This window comes from Ambystoma mexicanum, chromosome 11, assembly GCF_040938575.1.
Source record: "Ambystoma mexicanum isolate Mex_15411 chromosome 11, UKY_AmexF1_1, whole genome shotgun sequence".
NCBI lineage: Eukaryota > Metazoa > Chordata > Amphibia > Caudata > Ambystomatidae > Ambystoma > Ambystoma mexicanum.
Genome location: NC_090934.1, coordinates 1,080,578,147 through 1,080,605,655, shown reverse-complemented (window position 1 = coordinate 1,080,605,655; position 27,509 = coordinate 1,080,578,147). Strand labels below are relative to the sequence as shown.

General features: G+C 47.1%; 1 long non-coding RNA gene across 2 annotated transcripts; it reads right to left on the bottom strand.

Moving 5' to 3' along the window:
• Positions 1–4,185: 4,185 nt before the first annotated feature.
• LOC138504121 (uncharacterized) lies at positions 4,186–25,914 on the bottom strand. Of its 2 annotated transcripts, XR_011279782.1 has the most exons (3): positions 25,541–25,914; positions 25,083–25,277; positions 4,186–4,540 (listed from the first exon to the last, which is right to left on the bottom strand). It is a non-coding gene; the product is annotated as an uncharacterized lncRNA (long non-coding RNA). The 2 variants fall into 2 exon arrangements; XR_011279781.1 differs by lacking the exon at positions 25,083–25,277.
• Positions 25,915–27,509: the final 1,595 nt, after the last annotated feature.

Sequence of the window (27,509 nt, the reverse complement as noted above, 5' to 3'; positions counted from 1 at the left end):
TCTTTACTCTCACCAATCCTCATCAATAATGTAAATTGTTTCTTTTACTGTTTTCTGGTTTGATTCAATTGTTATTTAATACTTGCTGTACCTTGCTTGTTCCTCTTGTAAAGCGTTTTGGATTCAAACTCTATATAAATTCAATAAAATACAAATACAATCTGCACTTCAAAAAGATTTCTTGCAACTTCAATTGCAACTCCCCTTTTCCAGGAGATTCTTTCACAGCTCATAAACATACACATCTTCCATGGATTTTATAACTTTCATTCTTAAGGGTTTCATACTTAGCTTTACATTATTTCTCAACTTTACTGCAGGTCAGAGACTTTTGAAAATGCAAGATTTCCCTTTTTCCCTTTGCACGACAACTCCGACTTCTTCTGCACTTTCCTTTCTTTCCTCATGCCTCTTGCAAGCTTAGAACTTGTGTTGCTTTATTTTCTTTTATGGTCAAACTCTCCCGCTTGTAATTACTGGCTTTTCGTTAGTGTCCATCACTTTCACTTTAAACTACAGTTCCCATAATGCCTCTCTCCCTTAGCCAATGGCACCTTACATTCAAGGCTTTTGCATAGCTTCCCTTCCTTTCTTGACTTCAATAATGCCGCTCATACTCAGCTCCTTTCATTTGCAACAAAGGCTTCCTTTCACACGCTGGGTTTCACGAAACTCACTCGTTCCCACGTTATCTGCTAATTTCCGCTGCTCCAGCATTGGGTCGGGGATCTTCCTCACTGCCCCTCTGACACCTGGGCTTCCATTCACATACCAAGAGGAAACAATCACTCCAGTGGACACAGCCAGTAGGATGCAGTCTGTCTTCTCTGGCTCTTTGGAGACACAGCTCCCTAGCCATTCTGCAGCCTCTCCCAGACAACTGGCCAGCGCTTTGCCACTTCGCCCTCCTCCGGACTCTCCATGCCGCTTCCTCTGCTCGCTCGTGGTTCTTCGCTCTCCAGGTCCTCTCTGTACTTCCAGCTCGCTCAACTTGGTGTTTCTGGCCCCGCCTTGCATACCTTGCTGGCTCCTTAATGGGCTTCAGGTGTTGGTGATAATGTTCTTGTGCCTGACTTGGTCTGTCCTTATTAGAGGGACATTGCCATAAAGTAAGTAGGGCTGCTGCTTGCATCTTCCTATGGGTAATCTTCATTTCTCCTGGTTGCCTCTTCTTCTTAGTAATTTGGCAGTCAAAGAAGAGATAGGAAGTATGGAAGTTGTGGTGTCCCACAGAAAGGGAATGAAAGTTGGGTAGATTACTGTCAGGAAATGGGGGGATACCATGTCTCGCCTTCAGGTGCTTCTCCCCCACTCCTAACCAAGTGATCCTCCCTTGCTTGTCCGTCCCTAGGGTCGGGATCCAATAGCGATGGCCCTTCCCTGGCCACCTGAATGAGGGATCCCCAGGAACTGGGCAGTGAAACACCCTCAGGTTTTTCACAAGGAGTATAACAGGGTCTCTATGAGTCTGGTACCCACACTCAGGTTGTGGTATTCTGAAAAGAGAATCCCAAGGAAGACGCATACCCTTAGGATTTTAAATTATATTGAATGTGAGAAAAGACCTGGGGAAGGGACTTATTTCCTCAGGAGTGAATTGTAAAAGCAAGAGGAGGGAGTTATCCTCTTGAGCTATAAAGAATTTGGTGATCCTTTTTGGTACTGTTGTTTTGGTGAAAAGGAACCTGGGGAGGGAGCTATTCCCTGAACTGTGAACACTATCCATTGGGAACTTTGTGTTGGAATTATACCTTTCTTTTGTACTTGAACATTTGTGCACTTTGAAGGCCAAAGACATTACCAGTAGCACTTTAGAAATACTTTTAGAATGTGAAGGCTAGGATAGGATTTCAGACACAGGACAGATCCTTAGTTTTGGTTAAGGAAGAGAACTACCTCCTAGAGACAGTGAGGCATTTCCCAACAACTTTATTGTTTAAATAAATGTTTATTGCAACCACTATGAGTCATCTCTGTCCATGTCCCATTCTTGGCTCTTCACTCCCTTGCCTTGACAATCGGACTGCACTCCACATTCACCCCTCTCAATGATGTGTATCTACTCACATGCAGTTTCTAAACTGCCCCCCCCCTGTTTATTGTCAAAAGAGAGCCTAAGGCTCTTCTTGTGTGTGACGAATCAACTTCCGGGGTACCAGTGGTCCAGTGATGAATATCGGTTTCTAAACCATCAATCAGCCCCACACCTCTAGTACACCAGAAGGGATCCAAACAGATTGGAAACATAAGTCTATTATAAACCTGCTGGTCCAATTTTGGTAACGTGGACAGAAAGGCAGGCTTATCTCTGCAAGCTTGTGGATTGTTGGTTAGTTGCAACACAGCGAAAATACAATTATTGGTAAAAGGGACTATCCAGTAAAGGTTGTATACAAATATCTACTTTATTATTATCACAACAGACCATTCTAGCACACTACAAAATACAACCCACCGTGTGGGTACTGACAGGAGGGTAGTCAGTAAAGTAATTCATGGCAATATTTCAAGGATATTTGGTTTCAGCAAAAAGGGAGCAATGGGTCATAAAATGGCACTAGGGGCCTTCCCAGAAGGACCAGGGGGACAGAACCACAATGTACCTTGTGCTTGTAGACGTATTTGGTGCTCAACAGCGTCTAGTCGGTTTCAGGGCGCTTTGCAGTTTCTGCGACAGAGTTCAAGATGGGAGACAGCTGCGGCTATGAGGTGGCAGGCAGTTGGGCGAGGAAGGTTGGACGGATGGCTGCAGGCTGGCCTACACAGTGGCTCAGGGTCATAAATCATTGTCTCAGTGTTGGTTGGCGGGTCTGAAGCACCAGTCGAGGCGTCTTGGATGGCATGAGTGACTGCGGCGTGACAACAGTTAGCGGTGCAGTCGGATGAAGCTCGAGGGGCTCGACTGCCTTTCCTTAAAAGTGGACTTGGTTCATGCTTATCGGTGCACTCCTCCTAACTTCTTCACTGGGCTTGTGTCATCCTTTAAGGCGGACTGTCCAAACATGAGGAGAATGTTGCAGGCAACGGCCCTGTCCTTCTTTCGGTTCAGGGACTCTCTGGCACTTCCCACCTAGGAAGCTTGCTTGCAAAGCCTAGCAGGGCACGCTGTGTGCTGGATGGGTACCGGTTCTAGAGCTGCTAGAGTGCTAGAGGGTTCTCTCGATTCAGAATTTTTACAATTACATAAATAATGCCCATTCAACACTGGTGTTCAGCCTATGATTTACTGTGTCAAGACACCTTATCCACTTTTGTTCCAATTTATGCAGGCTAACATCTCTGTCGCCTCCTTGTGGATGGGGTTTTATCATTTGAATCACAAACATCAAGATATCTGTCACATTGTGTTCTTTTCTTGATATAGTGTTCCACGAGTGACTTGTCAGGTACCTGGTTTTTTATGCATGATCCGTGTTTGTATATACTTTGTAGTACAAAGCCACAAGATCTTCACCTCTCTGGGTTGTTTCAATTTCTTTGTTGTAACATTGTGGCAAAACCAAAGGGGTTGCCAAGAGAATGTTTTTCTGCATGAACTCGTTGATCCTATCCTGATAAGGCCTGCATATACCCAGAAGAGAGCAATTTGGAAGGGCGGATCTAAAAAAAAAAAAAAAACGGCCAAAACACTTGTTTGGTGTCGACATATATTTTCTAATAGACATTCTTTGTAAACAGGAATTGGGAGAGTAACTACCCGCAGAGAGTAGCTGGACTGGTCACTCCATTGTGGATAATCACGAGAAGAGCCTTTGGCTCTCTGTTGACAATAAATAAACAGTGGGGGCAGTTTTGAAACTGCATGTGAGTAGATAAATATCATTGAGAGGTATGAATGTGGAGTGCAGTCCGATCCTCAAGGCAATGGAGTGATGTAAGTGTTTTCTTGAAGGCAAGTACTTTATAGAACTTTAGCACTTTACTCACCCCAAAAGCACTTTACTCTGCATTCTTTTGCACTTTCTCTTGGTATCAGGTTTTGCACAAAATAGTGGTAGATGATTATCTGTTTTAATTGCGTTTGACATTCTTTTTCATTATCTGTGTAGCTATAAGGAAAATAAATTGTGTTTTCAACGACGATCTGTTTTTGCGGTGACTGAAGTCCACCTGCACAATGACTAATCCCCCCCTCAATAGTGTGTGAAGGAGGTTTAGATTCTATTAAAGACAAGGAGGCGAGTATTATGCATTACAATCTTTACTCTGAAACCACAGCAGCAAAGAAAAAACTTTTACAAACAAAAAAGTTTGAAAACAGAACTAAGCACAGTTAATTGTCAATGTAAGAGGGGACTCCCCAGTCCATCATGGAGGACAGGTCATGCACTCCAATAGACCAATGAGCACGGACCTTCTCTATATAAGTACTTTACTCCAGTTCCAACTCCTCTTTCTGTAGCTATCTTGAACCAGATGTCCACTGCACAGACCAGATGATAAATTATGAAGACAAAATCCAGCAAAGCTCCCGGATCACGCACTCTCCACATCTCGTAACTGTGACCAATGTTCCTGAACAGAACCTCTCAGCCCGAAGCTGTAAGAACAACAAACAAAAAAAGGGTGGGTGGATGGGAAGAACAACAAACCAAAAATGTTCTCCCCTGAAACACCAGTGTCTAGGCGCGCTATAAATGCCATATATTTATTTATTTATTTATTTTCGAACAAGCAGCTTTATTAAGGTGCATTTCAAGTAAGAGGTTGGACCAAACACCTATAGGAACCCTCTACAAATAATCAACTTCTTGAGCTAAACGTTGTCAAGGATGGGTCAACAAAATGTGGTGTTCATAGGATTTTGTAGACATTCAGATGCTCATTTTAAACCTCACTTTATTGGGCCTGAACCGCAAATGGATCACAAACAAATTATAAATGTGCCTAAATATTGCAATGCATTAGCCAAAATTCACAAGACTGTACAACATCCTCCAGGTTGACCTATTGTATCTGAATTGGCACAATATTGGAAGCCTAAATCAATGTGTAAACCTTTTTTTTTAAACCATTAAGTCAAAAGATGACTCCCCGAATCGATAATAGCCAGTTTGATGCAAATACATTTTGGGTTACCCCCAATATCCAAGCTTTGTATATGAATTTCCGCAACAAAAAGTCTGACTGTATCAATGAATTTGAACATAATAGGCAGCTAGTTTTACCTACTGACTTCTTTCTAGAGGCGATGACGATAGCACTAATATAAATATATATATTTTTTCAATTAAACATTTTATTAAAGTGATCATGAACAGAAACACACTTACATTTGCATCGCATTATGAAGCTTAGAGAATACAGAAGCTTGGCCATAGATGAAAACAAGTTGAATCACTCAGAGCGCAATCCCCCCTTCCCACAGCCAGACAAATGAATCAGCCTTGAAGCCAACAGGTTAGAGGAGGTCTCCTGGTAAGGGCAGGGAATCGAACAGAGTAGTCCATAAAGGGTGCCCAGGTCGTTAGGAAGGAGTTCAAGTTTCTTGTGCGGATGGCTGTGACTTTCTCCGCCACTGTTATCTCTCAACATTTGTGCCACCACAGGGGGACCGAGTGACCGTCCACATGCTTCCAAAGTCTAGCCATTTCCACTTTCGCCGCTAGTAGGAGGTGTGTGCGGAGTCGAGAGAGCCGACCAGCAATTGGGAACTCCCCACCCTCCATCTCCCCCAGAGGTATGATGCCAGGATCCCACGGGAGAGCAAGCCCCATAATTGCGTTTATGTGGTTTGTCACCTCTCTCCAGTAATCCTCCGCCTTAGAACAGGTCCATAGCAGATGAAACAGGTTGCCCTCGACCGCACACCCACGCCAGCAATTTGGAGACATTTCGGGGTTAGATTTTTGAAGCTTGGGGGGGGGGGCAAAGTAGTACCTGTAACATAGTTTATATCCACCTTCCCTATTGGTGATACATTGTGTGCTTTTGTGCAACCGATCCCAGATCTTTCCCCTTTCAACCACCTCAATTTCCCGGCCCAGGTCTCTCTCCCAATCAAGCATATACTTTTTTACCTCCAGGTCGTGTCCATCCAGTAGGCGATAGAGAGTCGAGACTCTGCTCCTGGGTGCAGCTGTGGTCAGGGAGAGTTACAGTGCAGTTGGGTCTCTGGCCCCGCTCTCTTTGATTGTCCTATGGGAAACCCAGTGTCGGAGTTGGACATAATGGAATCACTCCGCCTCCCCAACCCCAAATTTCTTCTTGCATCTCTCGAATGTGATGGGAGAGCCCCTTCCTAGGAGACCTGACAGCTTTTCTAACCCACCTTCCTTCCATGCCGAGAAGCTGTGCGGGGGATTCCCGGGAGAAAAGTCTGGGTTATACCAAATAGGAGTGAGCGGGTCCCTCAAACCTCTAATGCCCCATTTTCTCGCTGCTGCTTTCCAGGAGTTGACAGTGACCATTGTGGCCGTGAGTGGGCTCAGGCTGGGCCGCGTTTTGATAGCGGGTAGGTGGGGTAAGCCTGATAGGGGGAGGGGCACCATTCCTCCTCTAGCTGTCTCCATAATGGCTGGTTTGTGGACAGAGTCCAGGTGTACACATGGGATAGTTGTGCTGCAAGTGCATATTTAGCTACATCCGGGACCCCCAGTCCTCCCGTGAGCCTACCTCGTAGCACCATTTTCTTTGAAATTCTAGGCTTCTTTCCTCCCCAGATGAATTTTAATATGTTTCTCTGAAGGATGCAGAGTTCACTCGACAGGATGATGAACGGTAGAGACAGGCATTGATATAACAATCTTTGGAGCAAGTTCATTTTCATGGCGGCAATTCGCCCGAATAAGGAGATCTCTTGGTTTTCCCACTGCCATAAGTCTTTCCGAAAATCATCCCATAGAAGAGGGAAATTACATCGGTAGAGAAGGGAGACGTCACTAGGGATCTGCATCCCAAGGTATTCGATAGTCGACCCCGCTCAGGGGTTTGGTAAACGAGGCTCAAGCTCAATCTGCTGGGCTTTGGAGAGGTTGATTGCTAGAGCTGATGACTTTTCCAGATTAACCTGAAACCCGGCCGAATTCCTCAATTTACTCCCACAGGGGATCCAGGGAAGAGAGGGGAGCAGTTAGGGTAAGTAACACATCGTCTGCGTATAGCGCGATCTTATATTCATGCTTCCCAATTGTAAGCTCTTTTATACCCGGATTGCGTTGGATCTGCGTCGCAAAAGGCTCCATTGACAAGGCAAAGACCAGTGGCGGGCAGCCCTGCCTAGTACCCCTAGTAATTCTGATGGACTCAGACCTGGCACCATTAACTCGAAGCTGGGTAGAGGGGTATTGATAATTGGCCAGGATCCATTTGATAAAGTTAGGCCCAAACCCCAGGTGTACGAGTGTCACTTTGAGATAGCCCCAGTCCACCAAGTCGAAAGCTTTATGCGCATCCAAGGACAGGACCACCATGCTCCCCCCCCTTCTGTGGGTGCTTTCTACAATATCAATGGTTCGACGGATGTTACCTTGCCTTCCCCTTCCCGGGATGAACCCTGTCTGTTCACAAGAGACAAGATCAGGAAGAAAGGCTTTCAGTCGTGTTGCTAAGATTTTTGAAAATATTTTCCCGTCATTATTCATGATGGCAATAGGTCTATAGGAGGAGGCTAGTTCCGGATTCTTCCCCGGTTTATGGATAACAACTGTTAGCGATTCCGCTATGGATCTGGTGACTGTGCCCGTGGTGAGGAAGGAGTTAAACAAGGTGACAAGATGGGGGGCGGGGGGCACGATTTGCACAAAAGTCTTATAGAATTTTGCGGTGAGGCCATCAGGCCCCGGAGCGGTGTGCTTTAGAGATTTAATGGCATTTATTATTGCCTCCGCTGTGATTGGATTTTCGAGAGCGGATAGAGGAGAGTCAGGACGAGAATCGCAAGAAGGGAAAAAAGAGGGCAGGTGCCTAGGATCAATGGGCGGTCCGGCCATTATAGTTTTGTCAGCTTCTCCACCTCTGTGCACTGAGCTTTACCACGAGCATCGAGAAAGGGGGGAATTTTATTCATGCAGTGTGTTTTTTTGAGTTTGTATGCAAGTATTCAGTTCGCTTTATTACCCTACTATAATAGAATTGTTTTGTGAAGGCTAGGGATCTGGCAGAGCGGTCAGCCAGTGCATGTCGAGTGCAATCCTGGCTTTCATTAATGCCCGGTGTACTTTCCGTGACCAGACAGAATGTAATTCTTTCTCCAAGGCAGCCACATCTTTCTTCAATCTTGCCTCCCGCTAAGCACGAAATTCGGCTCCGTTCCACCCCTGCGCTGATTAGCGCAGCCCTCGCCACTGCCTTCATTGCGTCATAGGTGATAGCAAACTTTGTGTCCGGAGTGATGTTTTCAGCAAAGTAGTTGGTGATTGTCTCGCCAATCTCTCTTTGGACGACCTCATCATGTAGGATGGGGTCATAGAGTTTCCAAAACCGTTGGGGTGGTGGAGGGTGGCCAGAGATGCTCAGGCTTGCAGATAAGGGGGCATGGTCTGAGAAAGTCTGGATGAGAATCTCCACCATATCCAGGCATGGGTAGCTATCGATTGAGATAAGTAGTAGGTCTATGCGTGAAAAGCCCCTATGCTCATGCGAGTAATGGGTGTAATCCCGCACCCCAGCATTTAACAGTCTCCAGGTATCCACTGTTCCCATTTCCCTGAGAAGCCTAGCAAAGGACAACGCCTGGCCAAAATCTGATTTAGTTGGGGGCCGAGTTTTGTCTAACAAGGGATCCGGGACCAAATTAAAATCTCCACCCAAGAAGAGGACCCCTTCTGAAAAAGCGAGGATAGTTGGGATGAGGTCGGCAATGAACTTATCCTGGGCAGAGATAGGGCAGTAGACAGTGGCTATGGTAATGGGGCGTTCAACCAACAGTCCCTTGACCAGGAGAAATCTCCCATTAGGGCCCCTCTTTACAGTGATTCTGGATAGTGGGACCTTTGAACTCAGCAGAATAGCTACACCCATTTTTTTCGCCCCAGAGGAGGCGAAGAATGTTTTTTGGAATCTCTTAAATCTAATGCGCTTTTCATCTGGTTGCAATAAATGAGTCTCTTGGAGATGAACTATGTCCCCCAACAACAGATCGAGCCTATGCTCCACGGATCTGCGCTTCCCCGGAAAATTAAGGCCCTGGACATACCAGGAGATGAGTTTGAGTGTGCTACTATCGTCTTGCCCCATGTGGAGAGGAGGTAACATTGGCTGCGAGGAGAGACCTCTCAGGCGCAAGATTCGATGCAACTGAGTAGATGCAATGACAGTGTGTTTCAAAAAAGGAAGTAAAGATGAAAATTAAATATTTTGTCCAGTCTGCACCAGATACTGCTTGGAAAGGACGTGTTTTTGCTGCTTCTCCTGTCTCCACGCTATTTTTCCAGCGACCTGCACCTTTAAGGAAAACAGCCTCCACTTCCTTCAAAAACTCTGTTTCCGCGCGGAGCGCGCGCGGAGTTCCGGGCAGAGTTCCAGTCTGCACCAGTCCGCATCAGGACGTGAAGAGTGGAGCGGAGGCTTGTGCAGCACCGACGGGAGGTAGGCTGTCTTATTCACCCCTCCCGTCTGACTTTATCATGACCCTTTGAACTGCTTTGCGTCCTATCTTCATGTGCTCTGCCCTCATTGCTGAAAAGGAACAGTGACTTGCTGTCCGAGGCGGCCCGTGCGCTACATCCTCCCTTCTCCCTTCCCCTTCCTTCCTTCCTTCCTCTCTCATCCCCATTTCTATCTCCCCGGCACTCACCCTCCCCGTACATTTCCCTTCCTGCCTTCCGGCTTTCCTGCCTTCCCCCGTTCTTAGCTCCTCCCTTCTGTCCCTGTTCCCTACTTCTTGTCTTCTCCCCAACTCTCTCCCCCCCCCTTCCCCTATCGCACCTTTTGGTGCCTTGTCGGAGCCCCTCTGGGATGGAAGAAGACCCGGAGAAGCGCCTCCTGCGAAGCGATGTCAAAAAAACCCGGCTTCTAACGCAGACCTATTCACCCACAAGCTCCAATACAGACCTGCCGGTGGTTGCTTTGACTGCTCCTTTGCCCAACTCAGCCCAAGCGAGGAACTTTTTTGGGGCAAGATGGCCTTAGTGGAATAAAAGCACCAAACTCTTTGCTTCCCGGAAGGACCTTCCCCACTTTGAACTCTGCGGCAACTAACTGTGTCTTCAATGGGCCTGTGTCACAGGCCACAGTGACAGGCCCTGGAGAGCTTCCAATCTCCTCCGCCGCTAACTACGGCCTAGGAGTGCACATGCTCCCGCCAGCCAGCGCTGCTTGCCCCGACACCGCTTTGGCGAGTGGTCTGCCCCCCGTGAGGGTCGGAGGACCCCAGGGGGAGGAACTGAGGGAAGCGGCTCTGGCGGGCGGACCTGCTCAAATGGTATCCCAGCCTGTCTCTACCAAGGCAATGCTGGATGTGCCTAAGCCTTCTGAGCCATCTCCTCAGACGCAGCTCCAGCCACAGGATGTAACCCCCCTTGAGAGGCACGACCAACTGACTGTTCGATCAGATGCTCTACCCCTACAAACTACCACGGCCATGATGCACGCTCCTTTGGAGGTCTTGACCACAGAACCTAATGAGGCAAGGAAAACCCTATCTTCGTGGTCTCCCATAGTCCCAGCAACAATGGCCCTGTCTTCTGAGGAATTTTTACATCCTAGTACTGTGGATTCACCTATGGGCCCTCTTCCATCTAGGGTCGTCGAGCAGAACATGGCTGCCCGCCCTACCCCTCAAAGGATGAGAGGCCCCCCTGAAGCTATTTCAGAATCAGAATCCGAGTCTATCTCGGACCTCTCCCCTGTATCCCGAGGGAGTCCAAACCCGTCCCTACAGTCTAACATAAAAAGACCTTTATATAAAAAAAAAATGTCCCGTCCCAAGGCCTCATTGGTAAAAGTTTTCCGTCTAACAAACCACAACAAAATCAGGCGGATCCGAAAGGAAAGAATATTAAACAGACGAAACAAACGGGGCCTCCGCTAGCCCATAAAAAAAGACCATCGGGGAAAAGTCTCCTTTCAACCCCCATGTTGTCGAATGCCCTCTTGAACTTCTTTAAGACACAGGGGAAAAGAAAGGCACTCATTGATTCCGAACCATCTGATGCTGAGATACTGGAAGCATTGGAGCAAACACTGCCGGCCTCTAAGTGCAGGAAAACAGCAGAGGTGGCAGCTCCCAGCTCAGTGTCAGACGAGCCTGATGCCCCTCAGGCTCTGGACTCTCGGCAAACCACTATAGCGGTTCAATCCTCATCCATACCGCCCCCACAATCTTCAATGATCACTACCCCAGTGCAATCAATATCTCCGCAACTAGATGCAGGGGCAGCTAACCTCACTATTCCGCCGTGCATAGTGCTGCAGTCTCTAGTCCCCGGAGCCGGGCCTCTTCGGCATGGAGTCTCAGAGATCTTGGATCTCTTACAGCCTAAAGTATATCCATCCCAAAGAGAGATGTGTGCACAAGTATTGATTCCAGCCCACTCGAATACACCTAAACCGGTCTCTCCGTCTCATGAACCTGACTTGAGACGGAGACATTCAGTTACTAATGCAACATCGATAGAACTGAAGTCTACACCTGCCAGGAATGGAAGACCCAATGAGGCCGAATTTCTGAGGAATAAAGAATCACCTACTAGGAGGAAGGACATGACAACGATCATGTCTGCCATCACAATAGCAATGGCTCCGTTCTGCAAACTCTATGAATCCCTGGCGGATACATCAAAAGACAATACTGCATCTCTAGCTATCATTCAATCCAAGCTTACCTTCTTGGAGGGCTTCATTGCGGCAATTGATCTAAAATATGATACTCAACAAAAAAAAAAAGAGACTTGCCGGAGGAAGACGTGCCCTGTTCCTCATCACGCACATGCTCCAAAGGAAGACTTGTGTGGACGCGGTGGTCCACAAATCCACACAGACCTATGCATTTACAGACAGGGAGGAACTAGCACCTTTGTTCCGAAATAAGCCCTCAGCTTCAACAATGCCAAATAGATCTACGGTGAGCGAAGCACTGACAGGGGGATCTGGCTCCGGTCACTAACACTAAAATTAAGCAGAAAAGAAGAGACGGAACGGTCGACCGCCCAGTCCCTACTTCAAAAACTGGAGATAAGTGATTCAGCCTCCCAGTTCCACCCAGAAGGGGGTGCAGTGTCCGTAAGGGGCAACCTGGCAGTCTCTACTACGGACTTAACTCAGTCGCCAAAATCAGCAGATGACTTTTTGGACTCAAGTCTTATAGCAAACATCTCCGTTCATCCCGATGAATCTCCAACAGCTGCAGACTCAAAGTCTATAGAAATTCAGAAGCGGCCCATTGCTATAACTACCCCACCACGGAAAGCTCATTCTAGGAAGACCTCAACATCTCAGAGCAGCCTCAGAGGAAACAACGTTTTACCCGCCAGCCTCAAGGGACACCCCTGCAAAGAAAAATCGCCAAAATGGATATTCGGAATCCCATCATAACAACTCACACAGCCGTGTACAATCTCGTGAGGCAGAAGTGAACAGGAAGAACCAGACCCGCTTGTTCAAAATTGAACAAATCTCCAGTAAAGACAATTTTATGATTCTAAACCGAAGAACAGTTTTGAAAATCATATCTTCGACAGTCAGTCTAAAGAAACTGAAATCTGATGACTTTAAATGGATTCAGCCCTATCACAGTGATAACAAGGCCAAGGCTTACCTGTTCATATACGCCGCTCCATTACAGGACCTCTCCAGGGAAGTAGGAGACGAATTAAAATCCTTGGGGTTCTTGTTATCAGAAATAATATCCCCGGAAAACACCAGTGATCGGACAGAAGATAGGGTCGCTGCCAGCAGCTATAAACCCCGAAGCCCGTCTCATTATCTCTCTGCACGGAGAGAAGCCTTAAAAGCACACTTCTGCGACTCAGTGGACAAGAATAAAGCACCTAGGGGCCTAAACCAAGACGCACGCCACTCACCAGAAGTAACTCGATGGACAGATAAACAGGTTCGTTCTCCCGAACCATCCCGACGAACACACCATCTCGCCCGAACGTATGCGATGGCTGTATCTGACTTCTCTAATAGAAGAGGGCGCATTGAGAAGAACAGGGACACCCCGCGTGAACAATGTATGGACAAACATCGACCATATGTGCCGAGACATGTTACCAGAGTCTACTCACCGGCCCCAAGAAAGGACATCCAAAGAAAATATCGGCAAGGCTCACCTACCAGGAAGAGCGAAGGTAGGGAAAAAACATTTTCAGTAGGTGGTCCTTGGAACTGGATCAAAGGCGCGCTGAGTGCTAAACGATCTAGATAGCAACCATCCTCCGAAGCCAGCGAGTTGTGTGTCCAAAAGACTTTGACCCTGGCTTCATGGAATACGAGAGGACACACCCACTTAGCGGAACCCAGCACCGTAGATCTAGCATTGTTTGATATCTTCTGTCTCCAAGAGACCTGGCTCCAAGAAAAAACGTTGATGGACGGATTTGAAATTGAGACTTCACCAGCTATTAAGGGCATGTTAGGCCGCCCGTCTGCCGGACTTCTAATCGCGGTTCGTTCAGGACAGAACCTGAGAATTATCAAGACCATGAAGAGGTCATATGGGGTTCTGGCAGTCCTGATAGAGTGGAACTACGAGGCTGACAGCTTACACCCTGGTACTAAAACACGTCATAAGCACCCTCTAGCTTTGATAACCACGTACTGGAACCCGCAAAGAACAACAGCAGCAGACTTCTGTCAAATCATGGCTGAAACCATAGATGAAATTATGCTGGAATGGAACACCCCGTTTGCAATAATTTGCGGAGATCTTAATGCGAATTGCAGCCACAGTAACCAACAAGATCTTGTGGACGTGTCCACTACGCAATCGGAACATAGAGGTAAAGCCTGGATGAACCTCATGGCTGCAAGAGGGATGCACAACGCAGCGTGGATCCTGGGCAAAGATACTCACATTCCAACCTGGGAAAGAGGCCAGTCGACGGCAACTCTAGATTACATCTTTGTCTCACAGGCATTAACCACAGAAATTCTCAACTACCAGGTGGTGAAAACGGAGGCAAGCGATCATAACATGCTCACTTTGGAATGGTCAGCCGATGTCAAGCTGTGTAACCAGTATTCTCCTTCCATCGAGACGAATTCCCAACAAACCCAGCTTCGCCTTACTGCGGCCAATATGCGCTCTCTAACCCAGCATTACGCTGAGATAGCTAAAACTCCTAACACCTCCGGAAAGACACAGAGGCCCAACTACCTTCCGCTTCTGATTGAACATAGGAAGAAGATGGGGCCTAGGAGAACAACGGTATCATCCTTTACTCATAATTATGACAAACTCATAGCAGAGAAAAAGAAGGAGTAGAAAGAGCAACGATTGCAAATACACGGGCAGCGTGGGACATGTGGGAAAACCACAACAAAATCTACAAATCATGGATAAGATCAAGGAGAGCAGTTATATATCAAAACGACGCAGAAGCAATGTTAAGAGCCATTGCCTCAAAAAAAACTGCCGACTTTTGGAATCTGATAAACCATTCGCAGAGCAACACACATAACAATATGCTCAATGCAGTGTCAGAAGCAGCCTGGGTTCAATTTTTTACAGCGCTTTTTACAACCCCACACTCCACCATAAATCTGCGGGTAGAGTTGACGCAGTCATCTTGGGCCGATTTATCAGACAAAACAGATATATCTATGGCCATTCAGAAATTGAAATCCTCTAGAGCCCCGGGCCCTGACGGCCTCTCCAACTTGGACCTAAAAACTTACATCAAGGAATGGGTTCCCTTTGTAAGTCTTCTCTTCAAACACTGTGCCGATAGTAGGAAAATCCCTTTATCCTGGACCAAAGCTATAATAATACCCATCTTCAAAAAAGGAAGTCGAGATGAACCAGGTAACTATCAACCCATAGCTTTGTTGGATATCCTGGGAAAACTATTTGCTTCTCTTCTGCTGGACCGCTTCCGCCGCTGGGCGCTTTCGGCCCCCTGCAGAGACCCCTTTCAGTTCGGTAAACATCTTGATAATCAACATCTTGAAGGCGAAAATCGACCTCTCGCAGGCTTTTGATAAAGTGGACCGAACGCTTTTGTGGAACAAGTTAAAAAATTGGAAATGCCCACAGGCCATCCTGAATCCAATAATGGCACTGCATTCCAACACCACGTTAAGTGTCCGTCTCAATAAACAAGGGTCTCTGTCAAAGGAAATTTCAGCCAAAAGAGGAGTCAAGCAAGGTTGTCCGCTGGCCCCGGCGCTTTTTGCTGCCTTTCTGGGTGATTTCAAAGAGTCGGAATCCACTGTGCGCTCCTTTCCTCCGAACTTTGGTGGCTCCAAGCTTTCTCGAATCTTATATGCAGACGATATGATCCTGCTTGATCAAACGCCCATTGGCCTCCAACGCCAGCTGAACAACTTAGCCCATTATATGGACACCAACAACTTGGCCATAAATAAACTGAAAACTAAAATCATGATTTTCTCCAAAAATCAGCCATCAATGAAAAATATTAGGCCCTGGACTGTCCACCAAACAAAAATTGAAGTGGTTTCGCAATTCAAATACCTTGGAGTAATTCTTGATGGAAGTATTCAGGATGCCAAAATGCAAGAACATCTATGGGCGAAAGCAAAAAATCTAACTTCACAACTAAGAATGGTGGATCGCAAGTACGGTAAATTTTCTTTGATACCAGCTATCAATTTCTACAAGGGCAAAATGGTTCCGGCTCTGACTTACGGTATGGATGCTTCACTTACCATACCAACCTCCTTCTGGCAGAAACTGGAGGGTTTCATCTGGAAATCTGTTCTCGGCCTCCCGAACTCTGTTCCCATTGTGGCCGTGAGAAGAGAGCTGGGCCTATTATCATTGAAGGCCACAGTGAACGCTTCTACATTAGCACTATTCAGAAAGATTCACATAAAAGATGGGCTCCCCATCTGCAATGTCATTGCTCAAGAGATGACTTCAACTGACTGTAAGGCTCTTGCCAACTGGGCTGAACACCAAAAAAACAAACTGCAGGAGCTAGCGTGTACCATGGATGACCTCATCTCCAATCCAGTAAGAGTCAGCAAAAAATTGAAAAATCAGGATTGGATAACGACCAATGATCAAGCACATGCCTGCAAGCTGCTGAGCCACCTCCCTCCTACGTTCAATAGGCTGAACACTCCTTTAGCCTATTGTTCAAAATTTCCGGATAGGAAATTAAGATCTATTTTTTTTAAGAGCACGCTTGAACATACTCCACACAAGAGAAATCTTGGGAATAAGACACCAAACTGCTATTAAATGCTGTAGACTATGCAAGGCTCCAGACTCTATCGAATCAGTTCGCCACCTCCTTTTGAACTGTCCTTCCTTAACGAAAGAACGAATTTCTTTCCTGTCACCCTGTTGGGTCGATCGTCAACTAATAGAAGAAGACACCTGGTGGTACCGTCTCATTTCTGGGGAAAAAACCTGCTGGACTGTTGCAACATCCAAATTGCTGGAAGCAGCGTTTATTAAAATCAACGCCCTTGGAGCATAGCGCATTCCCAGCCCATTCTCTCGCTTTAACTGCTTCTGCGAGGGGTGAGGTTCCTAATGGAAATTCTCTGTCTCAAACACAGGCAAACCGTTGTTTACCTGTCACTACACTCGATCTCTGGTAACTGAGCCATACATGCCCGATCTCTTTAATCAATGTTTAGCCTTGTAAAAATCATGTACTTTTGATTATGCACAAGTAAATAAAATAAAAATAAAAATAAAAAAAAATATATATATATTTTTCCCCAATTTGAGAGAGGAGAGGGAAAAAGGTACTCAACCAACCAGAGTTAACTACAGGGCTCCCTCCCCTCTCCCTTCCACTCCCCACCCCCCTAATCCAGTGAACCATCATACCCAACGGGGCAACTGGAAAAACTCTAGCAACGAGCACAATGGCCAATTGGTCCCAGTGCGGCAGCGGATAAACAAATCAAATGTGCTAGGGAACAGTGCAGAACAGGCTCGAAGGCAGCACCAATCCCTGCGCTAAAATTCAGGAGCCTAAGGAGTATCTGCGATTACCCCCCCCCCCCCCAAATCTCCCTACCCAATGATCTGGGAGGTCCCCATGGGGGTGATAGGACCAACAGTTGCATCCCAGATTAGCGAGGCCCATCAGGGCACGCAAGCGAAGGAAGAGATCATGGATCTAAGAATACCCACCCATGAGAGCTTTGAGTCAAACTGAGTCCAGCTTTTTGTGGGGTGGGGGGGCGGGAGGGAGGGTGGATTCTGCGTTTTCTGCTGACCCTTGACCAGGAAGCTGTGGGGTGCTTCTTATTAAGTTCCTGGGAGTGTACCTCTGTATCCGAAACCTCGGCCTCCTCCCCGACGCCCATGAGCTCTGCGGCCTCCTTCAAGGTGATAATTTGGCGCTGCATTCCCTCCCAGGAAAATTTTACCGATGTAGGGAAGCCCCACCGGTAGACAGTCTTTCTTTCACGTAGCCAGACAGTAAGTGGTTTAAGGGCCTTCCTTTTCTGGAGGGTGGAGGCTGCGAGATCCTGGTATAGTAGGATATTTAAAGAAATGAACCCTGGCAAGGACATCCGGAGGAGCAGAGTTGGGTTGTCTCGGGGGCGTTCTGTGGACCCGGTCTAACTCCAAAGGGGAGTCATCGGGGAGAGTGATAATGAATCGAAACAGGTCTCAAACATAACCCTCCAGGTCTGCATCGGGGACGGATGCTTGAATTCCTCTAAGGCGGATGTTATTCCTTCTAGCCCTGTTCTGCGCATCCTCCTGCTTCACCTCGAGAGCCTCACAGCGCGCCTCTACGGCCAGCAGTCTCTCCTGGCCCCTCTCACATTCATAGGACTGCTCACATAAAGCAATCTCCACCTCCGCCGTCCGATTCTCCACCGATTCTACTCGCTTGTCGAGGGAGTCGATCTTCTTTGTTTTATTCTCGGTCCCTTTTTGAATTTCTTTAGTTAGGGCAGCGAGTAGGTCTCTCAGATCCGTTTTCGTGGCTAAGTTCTCAGATTCTGGGGTCTCCTGGGCAGGATTGGAGCCCCCAATTGTTCTCCCGGAGAGTCCGCCTTTCGTGGTTTATCCAGGGTGTCATTCCCCAACAGCATGGCAATGTCCGTTTGTTTGGTGGACTTGTTGCTTTTTGCCATAGCAGCAAGCTGCTTGCGAGGAGGTGGGATAACGAAGGGGGGATACTGGCGGGCCCTCTCGGCTTCCTCCTCTGGGGACCCAAATTCCCCTGATGATCCACCCAATCCACGGGGAACTGAACCGATGGTCAGGGGGTGCTGGTGGGTAGTGCCTCTGGTTGTAATGCATAGGGGGTTTTAGAGGCAGGTGGGGAAGCCCCCCGCTAAAATGGCCTCCAAATCAGGAAGAGAGCAAGAGAGCACCGGGGGGGAGCTTGGCCCAGTGAGAGCCGACTTTATGCAGAAGGGTAGGGGAGGGCACCGGGGACCCGCAAGGGGGAGTTCAGGGGCGCTGGAAGCAGGTGAGGGTGCAGGAGCTCCGTAGAAAGCAGTCCCGTGGTGGGGAAGGTTCGGCCAAGAGGAGGGACCAAAGAAATGTCTGGTCGGCGGGTGAATTCAGAGGAGGGGACCGCTGGAGCCCCCAAGGAGGCCAGACAGGATGAGCAGGGGTCCCCCGGAGCACGCCCAAGGAGAGGGTACCGAGATCCAACACCCCACGGGGCAGTAGCGGACCGATCGTGGTGCAGCAGCGGGGGGAGAAGAGCAGGCCCGTAGATCGGACCCAGCGTATCACAGAGTCAGAGACCCAGGAGCTCAAGGCAAAGGTGTCAGGAAGCAGCGTGTGTCCTCCCAGGGGGGGCCTCCAAGTCAAGGTGAGCGGAGGAGCAGGACGGGCCAACGGCGCCTGGGCCGACAAGCCAGCAGCAGTGTCCGGGGACTCAGGGGCGAGAGGTGCTGCGATGAGATGGCAGATAGACAGGAGATCCAGGGGCCAGTTCAGCAGAGAGTGAATCCACCGCCCACTGAAGAACACAGAAGGCACTGCGTGCGAGGGCCCCTCTCCGGAACGTCGTGCGGCCTGGGAGTCGCAGTGAGGCAGAGAGGGGAAGACCAGCTAGGGATCAGGGCCTCCAACCATGGCATCTCCGGAAACGGAGGAGCCAGAAAGGAAATGCGGTCGGGTGGCCGGGGGAAGACAGCCACTTACTTAGTTAATTTTCTCTGGCAGGAGCAAAGACGCACCCCAAGTTCACCAGTGGGGGTGCCGGGCAGACAGCTGATGGAAAGCCGCCTGGCGCCAGGGGCTGCGTCTACACTGCAGGGGGCGATGGATCCAGCCGAATGGGTCCGGGAGCGCCCGCTTCAAGGTAACAGGATCACGGTGTTATGGGGAGCTGTCCGTTAAGTTCACCACCACTGTATCAGAGGATCAGATGTTCTGTGCACATGCTGCTTCTACACCAGGACCAAAAGGCTTGCTTATAGAGGGCGCCTTCCCCTCCGTACGGGCTCCATCGAACTCCAGAAAGTCACGTCCGCCATTTTCTCTGCTTGCGTTTCGGGGCTGCTAACTTCGATTTGGAAGTGCTACGAAGTGTCGATGGTGACAGATATGGCCCTCAAGCGAAGTCAACTCCTTTCCTTCCTCATTCCCGCCATATGATTTATATAGCTTAACGGAGCGGAGAGCCAGGGAAATTGCACTCGTTGCTTAGAGTTAGCCAGGAGCTTCTAGACAGCCATGCCACACGCGGCAGCTCCAAGCCACGCCGTATAAATGCCATATTATATCATATCAAGGGTGGGTGGGTGAGATAATATTCGCCTCCTTGTCTTTAATAGAATCTAAGCCCCTTCTCACGCTAGTGAGGGGGATTAGTCATTCTATGGCAAGACAGGAGGCTCATATTATGCAAGTTTGAAGCCCTTGCATCACATTAATTACAACACAATCAATACAATAGTGACAATACAATAATAATAGGAGAAGAAGTGTTTTAAATGTTTCTATTTTGACCAATCAACTGATTGCAAAAAGTATTCCCCCAGGCTAAGCTGCTCCAATATCTGTCCTATAAGGCATAGCAGTTTTAACTGCAAAGAACTAGGAAGATGTGCCAATTCCAGCGTTCCTCACAGGCCACCAAAATCAATTGGTTAAAAAAGAGTGGGGGGGGGAACTAGACAAAAGTCTTCCTATAGAATAGGTAGGAAAAAGCATAGGAGTAATAACCTCCTCTGTTGTCAACATCAAACATTTAAAACACTTAAAGTCATACCATCCTATAATAAGCTAGATAGTAAACGTAAGAGGTTAAACACTTAGTTCTCCTGGAGATAAAGAGTTACCCCCCCCAGGGGGTGAAAGCTTTGTAGGCTCCATCCCGTGTGTTGATAAAAGACATTGTATTAGAAACAGGACATATCACATGATTTCCCAGGGGAACAGAGTTGTAAAGGCAAATCTTCATAGAAGGCCAAAGCGGGAGTCAAAGGGACATTTTATTAACATGTTATAGGACAACCAGCTTAGGTGGAGCTAAAATGCAATAGATTTGAGGGCCTTGTGCACCCAGAAGTGTGTACTCCAAGTCCTGTCCTTAACTACACAATTGGCTCTAGTCATATGTAACACCTCTATACCAGTAACCTTTCCAAACCAAGAAAGGTTTCATGTTTTCTGGAGGCAGAAGAGGGATGGAAGAGGGGCTACACCTGAAACCCATCAAATAACTGTTAAAATAACCTCCTAACTAAGAAGAGCCCAACCAGGGGACACTGATGACAAGAGATATTCCCGGAAAGTCCTTGAAAACACCAGAAGAGTTAAATCTGCAAAACCATAAAGCCGGTGACCCTCAGACCCCCCGAGCCCTCAAAGAAGGACTCTGCTACCATGGCAATAGGAAGATACCTACAAAAAGCTGACCCGTAAGAGCCAGAACTTGGCAAAGAGAAACTTATCTTACATCCCATCGCTCCCATTATAGCGATGCTTGAACCCCCCTGCTAGATGCGCCAGGTGCTTGGACCTTATCCCCTCCCCCACGGTGGATAAATCCCCTAGAGGAGCATAAACTAACCGAAGGAGGAGCCACTATATTCCATAGTCTTGAGAAAGACTCTAAACTTCAAAGAAACTGATCACTAAACAGTTACTATGAAGTTGCTTAACAGAGAAGGTCTAACCTCTATATTAGTAAATCTAAACTATCTTGACACCCACAGCACACTGTGCTGGCACTCTATTTCAGAACAATCTCCTGTGAGAACCCAAAAGGTCTACCAGCCACGCAGGCGGCTAAGTGAACCCAGTCACTAACGAAGTGTCTCCCTGCCCTCGGGCAATCACACTGCCAGACACCTTCGGGGATGGCTAATGTTGAGACGGTGACACATCCTGTGATAGAGAGGCCTAAAAACTTGGATGGAAGAGGAGCAGCACTCCCAGCCCCTTCTATACAACCGAGGGATATTGTGCCTTCCCATAGGAGGAGATAAAACCTCCTCCACTTATCTAAGTAAAAAACCCCTGCAATCCAGAAGGAGAAGGATGCAAACCCTGAGGTCCACACTAAAGCCCCGCTCAGACCTCTAAAATAAATACACTCTTGCACTTATAACCATCCCCCCTGACCATAGAAGTGGAGAGCCCTTAGCGGCTCCGCTTAACTTATTGAAAAACCAGGAAATTGGTGCAAAGGAAAGTACACAGACGGGAGGGAAAAGCACAGTGCAAACTCCAGTTAAAGGAAAAACGGAAACCATCAGGTGTTCCTCCTAGAGGTGTAACTTTATGATGCAATCCCCCCCCCCGAAAAGGTGGCGGGGGGAAGGGGCATGACGTTGGGATAATCATTGTGCCCAGTAATCGAAAGGCTGTGAAGGAAAATTTGGACCACTGTCCCTTCAACATTGAGGCCTGGACCTCTGCATGCATGCAAGGCTGACTGGCCTCTCCGGAGATCATGGGAAAGGAAAAAAGATGCACATAGTAAAATAGCACTTAAATAGTGCTACGAACCCCCAGGTGTCTGAGCGTTGCTATTATTACTACCCACGGTATGTGGTGTTCATTTATCGATCTCAGAAGGATGAAAGCCTAATTTAGACCCTTCCAGGATTCGAAACCTGCGACAGCAGGCTCTGCACAGATGTGAAAGCAAGCACTCTATTTGCTGCGCTGTAGGAAAAAATGGAAGGAAAATAAATAAACAAACAGCTCCCTTGAGGGTAAAAACTGGGCTTGTACTCCTTGAGCAGAGGAGAAATTGTATACACTGCTAGACGTATTAGCGGAAACAGGCAAAGCCTTGGGAGGAAAGCCATAGGGGCGGGCTCAAGAATGTGGGTTGCTCAACGTTGTCTTGCACCAAGTTACCCTTGAGCTGACCTTGCCCCCGCCAATTGTTAAAATTGTATAATAATTGTCATATTGGGACAATAGTAAAGGACAGCACGCCACCCTTTAAGGAGTGGATTTGGTGTTGCCGAGCAGGCAAGCCCCATCTGCACATCAAGCACCGCAGCCCGCCATAGGGACATTAGGGGTTATTTCCCTCTTCAGCTTGTTGAGAGAAAAACTCTCGAATCTGAATTAACATGGTTACCATGCTTCCAGTCTTCATCAAACTCTCTTTTTTGGGGTCTTTCCCTTTTGTCTGGGCCAAGAAGGACACCAGAACTGTTTGTCTAATATTATGACACCTTATGAAGGCGAGTAGCATAGAGATCACCAAATATTTGTATAAGGAAAAAATAGGGACTGAGGGAGCAATTGTTATTGGGAAAGAAATGCCTAAGGAAACGGACTGAGTTGTCCTGTAACTAACTAATGTAGAGGGCGAGAGAATTTTACTAAAAAAGACAAAGGTTAACACCTGAGTGATGGCTAGAGGAGGGTATGGCCCCACCTGTGGTTCTGTAAACGACCACCTCAACACACTCTTTTCTTTCAAGTATTAAATAAATACATAAATAAATAGAATATAAAAATGCCCTAGGAAGTGGGGTTATGCCCCAACAGGGGTCCGAACCCCAGCCCCTTAAAACCAAGCTGATGCTTATTAAGCCATCCGGGCTACTGCCAATAAGAAAAACGTTAATGTGCTCCAAGCACAGCATAAACATATTGTTTAGCAAAAGAATACACTGAGAAAGTGTACCTCAAACTGCTCACCCTAGCAGGATGTGGCAACCGGCAGTACACGAGGGGGCAACCTCGCAGTAGGACACAGGCAAAGCCTGCCACCGAGCAGGTTTATGGCACACCTACAGTGAAGGTAATCACCTATGCCATATGCAGCGCTTAAACAAAGCTGCAGACTGGCAGCGTATCAGGATCTTGGGCGGGCAGGTTATTGCCAAATAAATGTTACAAAACATCATTGTTTAAAACATGATTTAAACTACATCAACTTTAAAATATATATATATATATAGATATTATGTACTGGATAAACAGGAAACTAACCCAGGTATTCCTGCATGGGAAACATGCAGCTTCATCATTGAGCTATCCTGCTTCTGGAGTGTAGCAGAAGCTTTTGCTACCTTCAAGAAACATATGCGCTGAAAAGAAAACACAGCGCTCGTGCGGGACCATAAAGGGCAGGCATGCCCATCAGACTTCAGCACCTGGTATTCCCAGGCGTCTCCTTACACTCAGGCATTCCCCAAAATAAAGATAAATACAGCAGTCTGTGCAAGCCGGGTCTGAAGCTTTAGCAGCTTCTGTCAGAGCGCCGTGCAACGGAACCACAATAGGGCAGGCAAGCCCTCTACAGCACCTGGAACTCCCAGGCGTTTCCCAAAAATAAACAAACAAGGAGGGCCATGCGCGCCGGCCTGAAGCTTTAGCAGCTATTTTCATGCCCGGCGTGCAACAGGATCACAAAGGACATAGGCCTCGTAAATCAAAGAGGCCCGTGAAATCAAAGAAACCATTACTTCAACGGATACTTATTACGCACTTAATATCCAGAGGTTTACAAGCACGAGCGTACTAGCATTCACATTCTATAAACATTTCAAAGCCTCATGAAATGTTTGTTACCATCGTAACAAATATCACGCAAGTTGCTTTACTTGCAGGTGGCAGCACTCAAACATATAAGCCCAATATGAGAAACATTCTGACAAAAAGACACACATTAATAAAAGCAACAGCCGCACGCGGCCTCTCAGATACAATGTACCCAATCAGTAAAACTTCCCTTATATAATAATGGTAACCTAAATATATTCACAAAATACATTTCCATTTATGTAATTTAAGGCCTCAATGTACTATTACTACAATGTACTACTGACTAACATGCAAGACACAACTAAAAGGAGTGACTTAGCTGTGGTGTCAGCAGCAAAGAAATAGGAGTTGGTTTTGGAGTAAAGGACTTATATAGAAGAGGGTCCCTGCTCATTGGTTGCTGGCAGGGCATGACCTGTCCTCCATGTTGGATTGGGGAGTTTCCCATACATTGGCATTGAACTCTATTTAGTTCTGTTATTGAAACTTTGTTTGTAAACGTTTTTTCTTTGCTGCTGTGGTTTCAGAGTAAAGATTGTAATGCATAATGTGAGCCTCCTGGTCTTTAATAGAATCTAATCCCCCCTTCTCACGCTAGTGAGGGGGATTAGTCATTGTTTCAGGTTGTGAATATATTGAGAGGGAGGGCAAGCCTCAAACTTTTGTGCTGTATTCTGGTAACATACCCCTAGTAGTGGCAGGCCCTGCATTAACAAAAAAAATAAGTGGTGATGATCCTTGTGGTATTTACCTTTTCTGATAAACCAGCTTGATAACATATATGTTTATTTAAACCATTTGGGCCTGTTGACCCTTATTTGATGTGCCGTCCCCGTCTCCCTGCTTCTATTTTTGCCCCCCTGGTCTGCCCCCCTAATACTGATTTCTAGAGACGACTGTCCCCACCTTAACTCTACCCCTCCCCCAAGCCACCTTTGCAAGGGCTGACTGGCTCGTTTGCTCATTTAAACTTGTGGAAGAACTGCATGTAAATCCTATGGATTGTAATCTATTTTTTTCCGAAAGATGTTCTGTGAAAATCCACCATTTTTACCTATTATTTTAAATATGTTCTTTGAGGGAGGACCCCGCCGTATCACACCAGATTACTCCGTGCTCCCGCTATTCGCCCGGTTGCTGGGTCCATTCGGTAAAACCGTTTACGCCCCATTGCCAGTATCATTTGCCACGAAGGGTGACAACCCTCTCTGCGCCCTTCTGTGCCAATGGTTATGGCACATAGTCCTTCCTACGAGGAGAAAATAGATAATGTCAGTGGAGTAACTTTGCTGAAAATGTTGGGGGGACATGATATCTGAAGAAAAGGTGACCCAGCCAAATGAATGGGGACAAAATGGCGCGCCATGAAAGTTGGGGAGGGGGGGGGACAAACACCTCTGTTCCCCCCTAAAATTACGCCCATGGATAATGTATGCAGTTAATTTTTGCTGTTTCAACTAGACACTTTGGAACACAAAGGCAGCACTGTGTAATCTTGTATAAGGTACACACCTTGCATTGTTGCTGTGGCGATGCTAACTATATTCTACGCAACACCCTAGTTGCTCTGTGGTGAATAAAGCAGATGTCATAACGACGTGCATAACGAGATGCAGCAGCACAAGCAAAACTGGATCCACTGGGTCCTTTTCCGACTTTCGTCGCTCGCAATGCCAACCTGTGGGTGCCAAGTGAAGTGATAGGTCCAGTGCCCGGCAGCACAGTGATCACCCGGAACGCAAGAACGGCAACTGGCGCCTGGTGTTTCGTCAGCGCAAATGATTTCCAGTCAGGAAGTTTCGTGAGAAAAGTACAGTTTTTCAGTCAGCTGCATTACGTGAATCCCAAGCGCGGTAAATAAAGTTAAGGCAGAAAGGAAAAAAAAAAAAAAGAGTGCGCCTGGGGAGGAGAATATTTGATGCAACACCTGCGTAATGCAGGAAGTGGCTGTTCCAGAGAGCTGTCACATGGGTTCTGTGCAGAAAGGATTAAAGACCTCTGGCAACATCACTCCACAAACTAGGATTTGCCTTCTCTAAAGGAGACAGTGAGTACGCATCTATCCTTATTGTAATGTGTTCTCATTATTGTGGGTTACCATTAAAAAGAAACATATTTCAGCCCCAAGGTGATAGTTCATCAGCAGTTTATCAGCTCAGCACAGTTGCACTAAGGCGTTCTAGTGCTGCTTTAAAGGGCTAGAGCACGCAGAGTGTGACCAGTTCTCAAAAAAGCATGCTAGGAATTGTTGTTTATTTAAGATGCGTGCTCTGCGTCAATGCATGTTTGAAGTCCTATTTGTAGTCCTGCCTGCTGCCTATTCCAGCCCGACTTTAGAATGCACTACAATCACAAGAATTCAGACTATACTGCACTGGTGATCCTAATGTTGTCATTTCTGTCTAGACTCAAACAGAGTCTAGTTGTATAGTTACACAATACAGTATTGTAACATATGTATGGCAAAATACCCAAAACAACAAACCCACGTGTCAACAGATAACCCCTGTTTAAATATTGTACACAATGGAAAAATGCAGGTTTAAATCGTGGGCACTACACATAGGTGTAGAGGCACACCTGAGGGCCCGGAAAAATATTGACTGGGCTTTAGGCCGAAATATTGCACGAGAAGCCCTTGGTTCTTAGCCCACATACTTTAGGAGCTAGAACTCAAACATTGGTCCTAGCAAAAAGTCAGAAAAGTTAGTTAAAATGAAATTATTACTGGTTTTCAGTGAATTCGCCCAATAGCAGCTCAAAAAACAATTTGGTGTGTACCGGATACAGGTAGCTCATCAGATGCTTGTGTCCCTTGCAATGCCATCCTGGAAACTATCCTCTTGGTGAAGGGGCTCCACGGTCAGAGTGGCATAAACCTGCACCCTGTGCCACATTTCAGGGGAATGCAATGAGTCTCCTAGCCAGAAAATCCACAGAGCAAAGTGCTGTAACTGCAGGCGGTCGGAGACTGCTCATGTTCCAGGGAGGCGAAGTGTGGTAGGTTAGCCGATATCAGCCAGAAATGTTGGTGCTGAAATCCAAACAGCGGCAGGACGTTTTTTCTTAGAATTTTAAGCAGACACTTTCTTGCCATGATCTATAAGCCGACTGCTATACTTGTAGCAAGATTGAAGTCAAGCGTTCACCAGAAGGGGCTTCAGCCAGGACACTGGTCAAGGCTTCATGTGTCATTGTCAGCGTGTCAGAATACATGTATAAATCCTGGGGAAATCATTTAATAAGGAATTGGGGTTCAGAGGGTAAGGAGGCAAAGTCCAGGGGGACCCTGAATTATTATCAAGTAGCAGGTCTGGAGATGTAGTTTGCAGGAGCAACATTTGTAGTAGAAATCTAGGAAAACCTCCCAAGCGAAGAGATAAGAGGGGCACTTGGCTTCCATCAATGGCCCTCATTACAACACCGGTGCTAAACCATGGCGCTATTAGCACCATGGTTGGTGCTGGTGTTGTAACGGGTC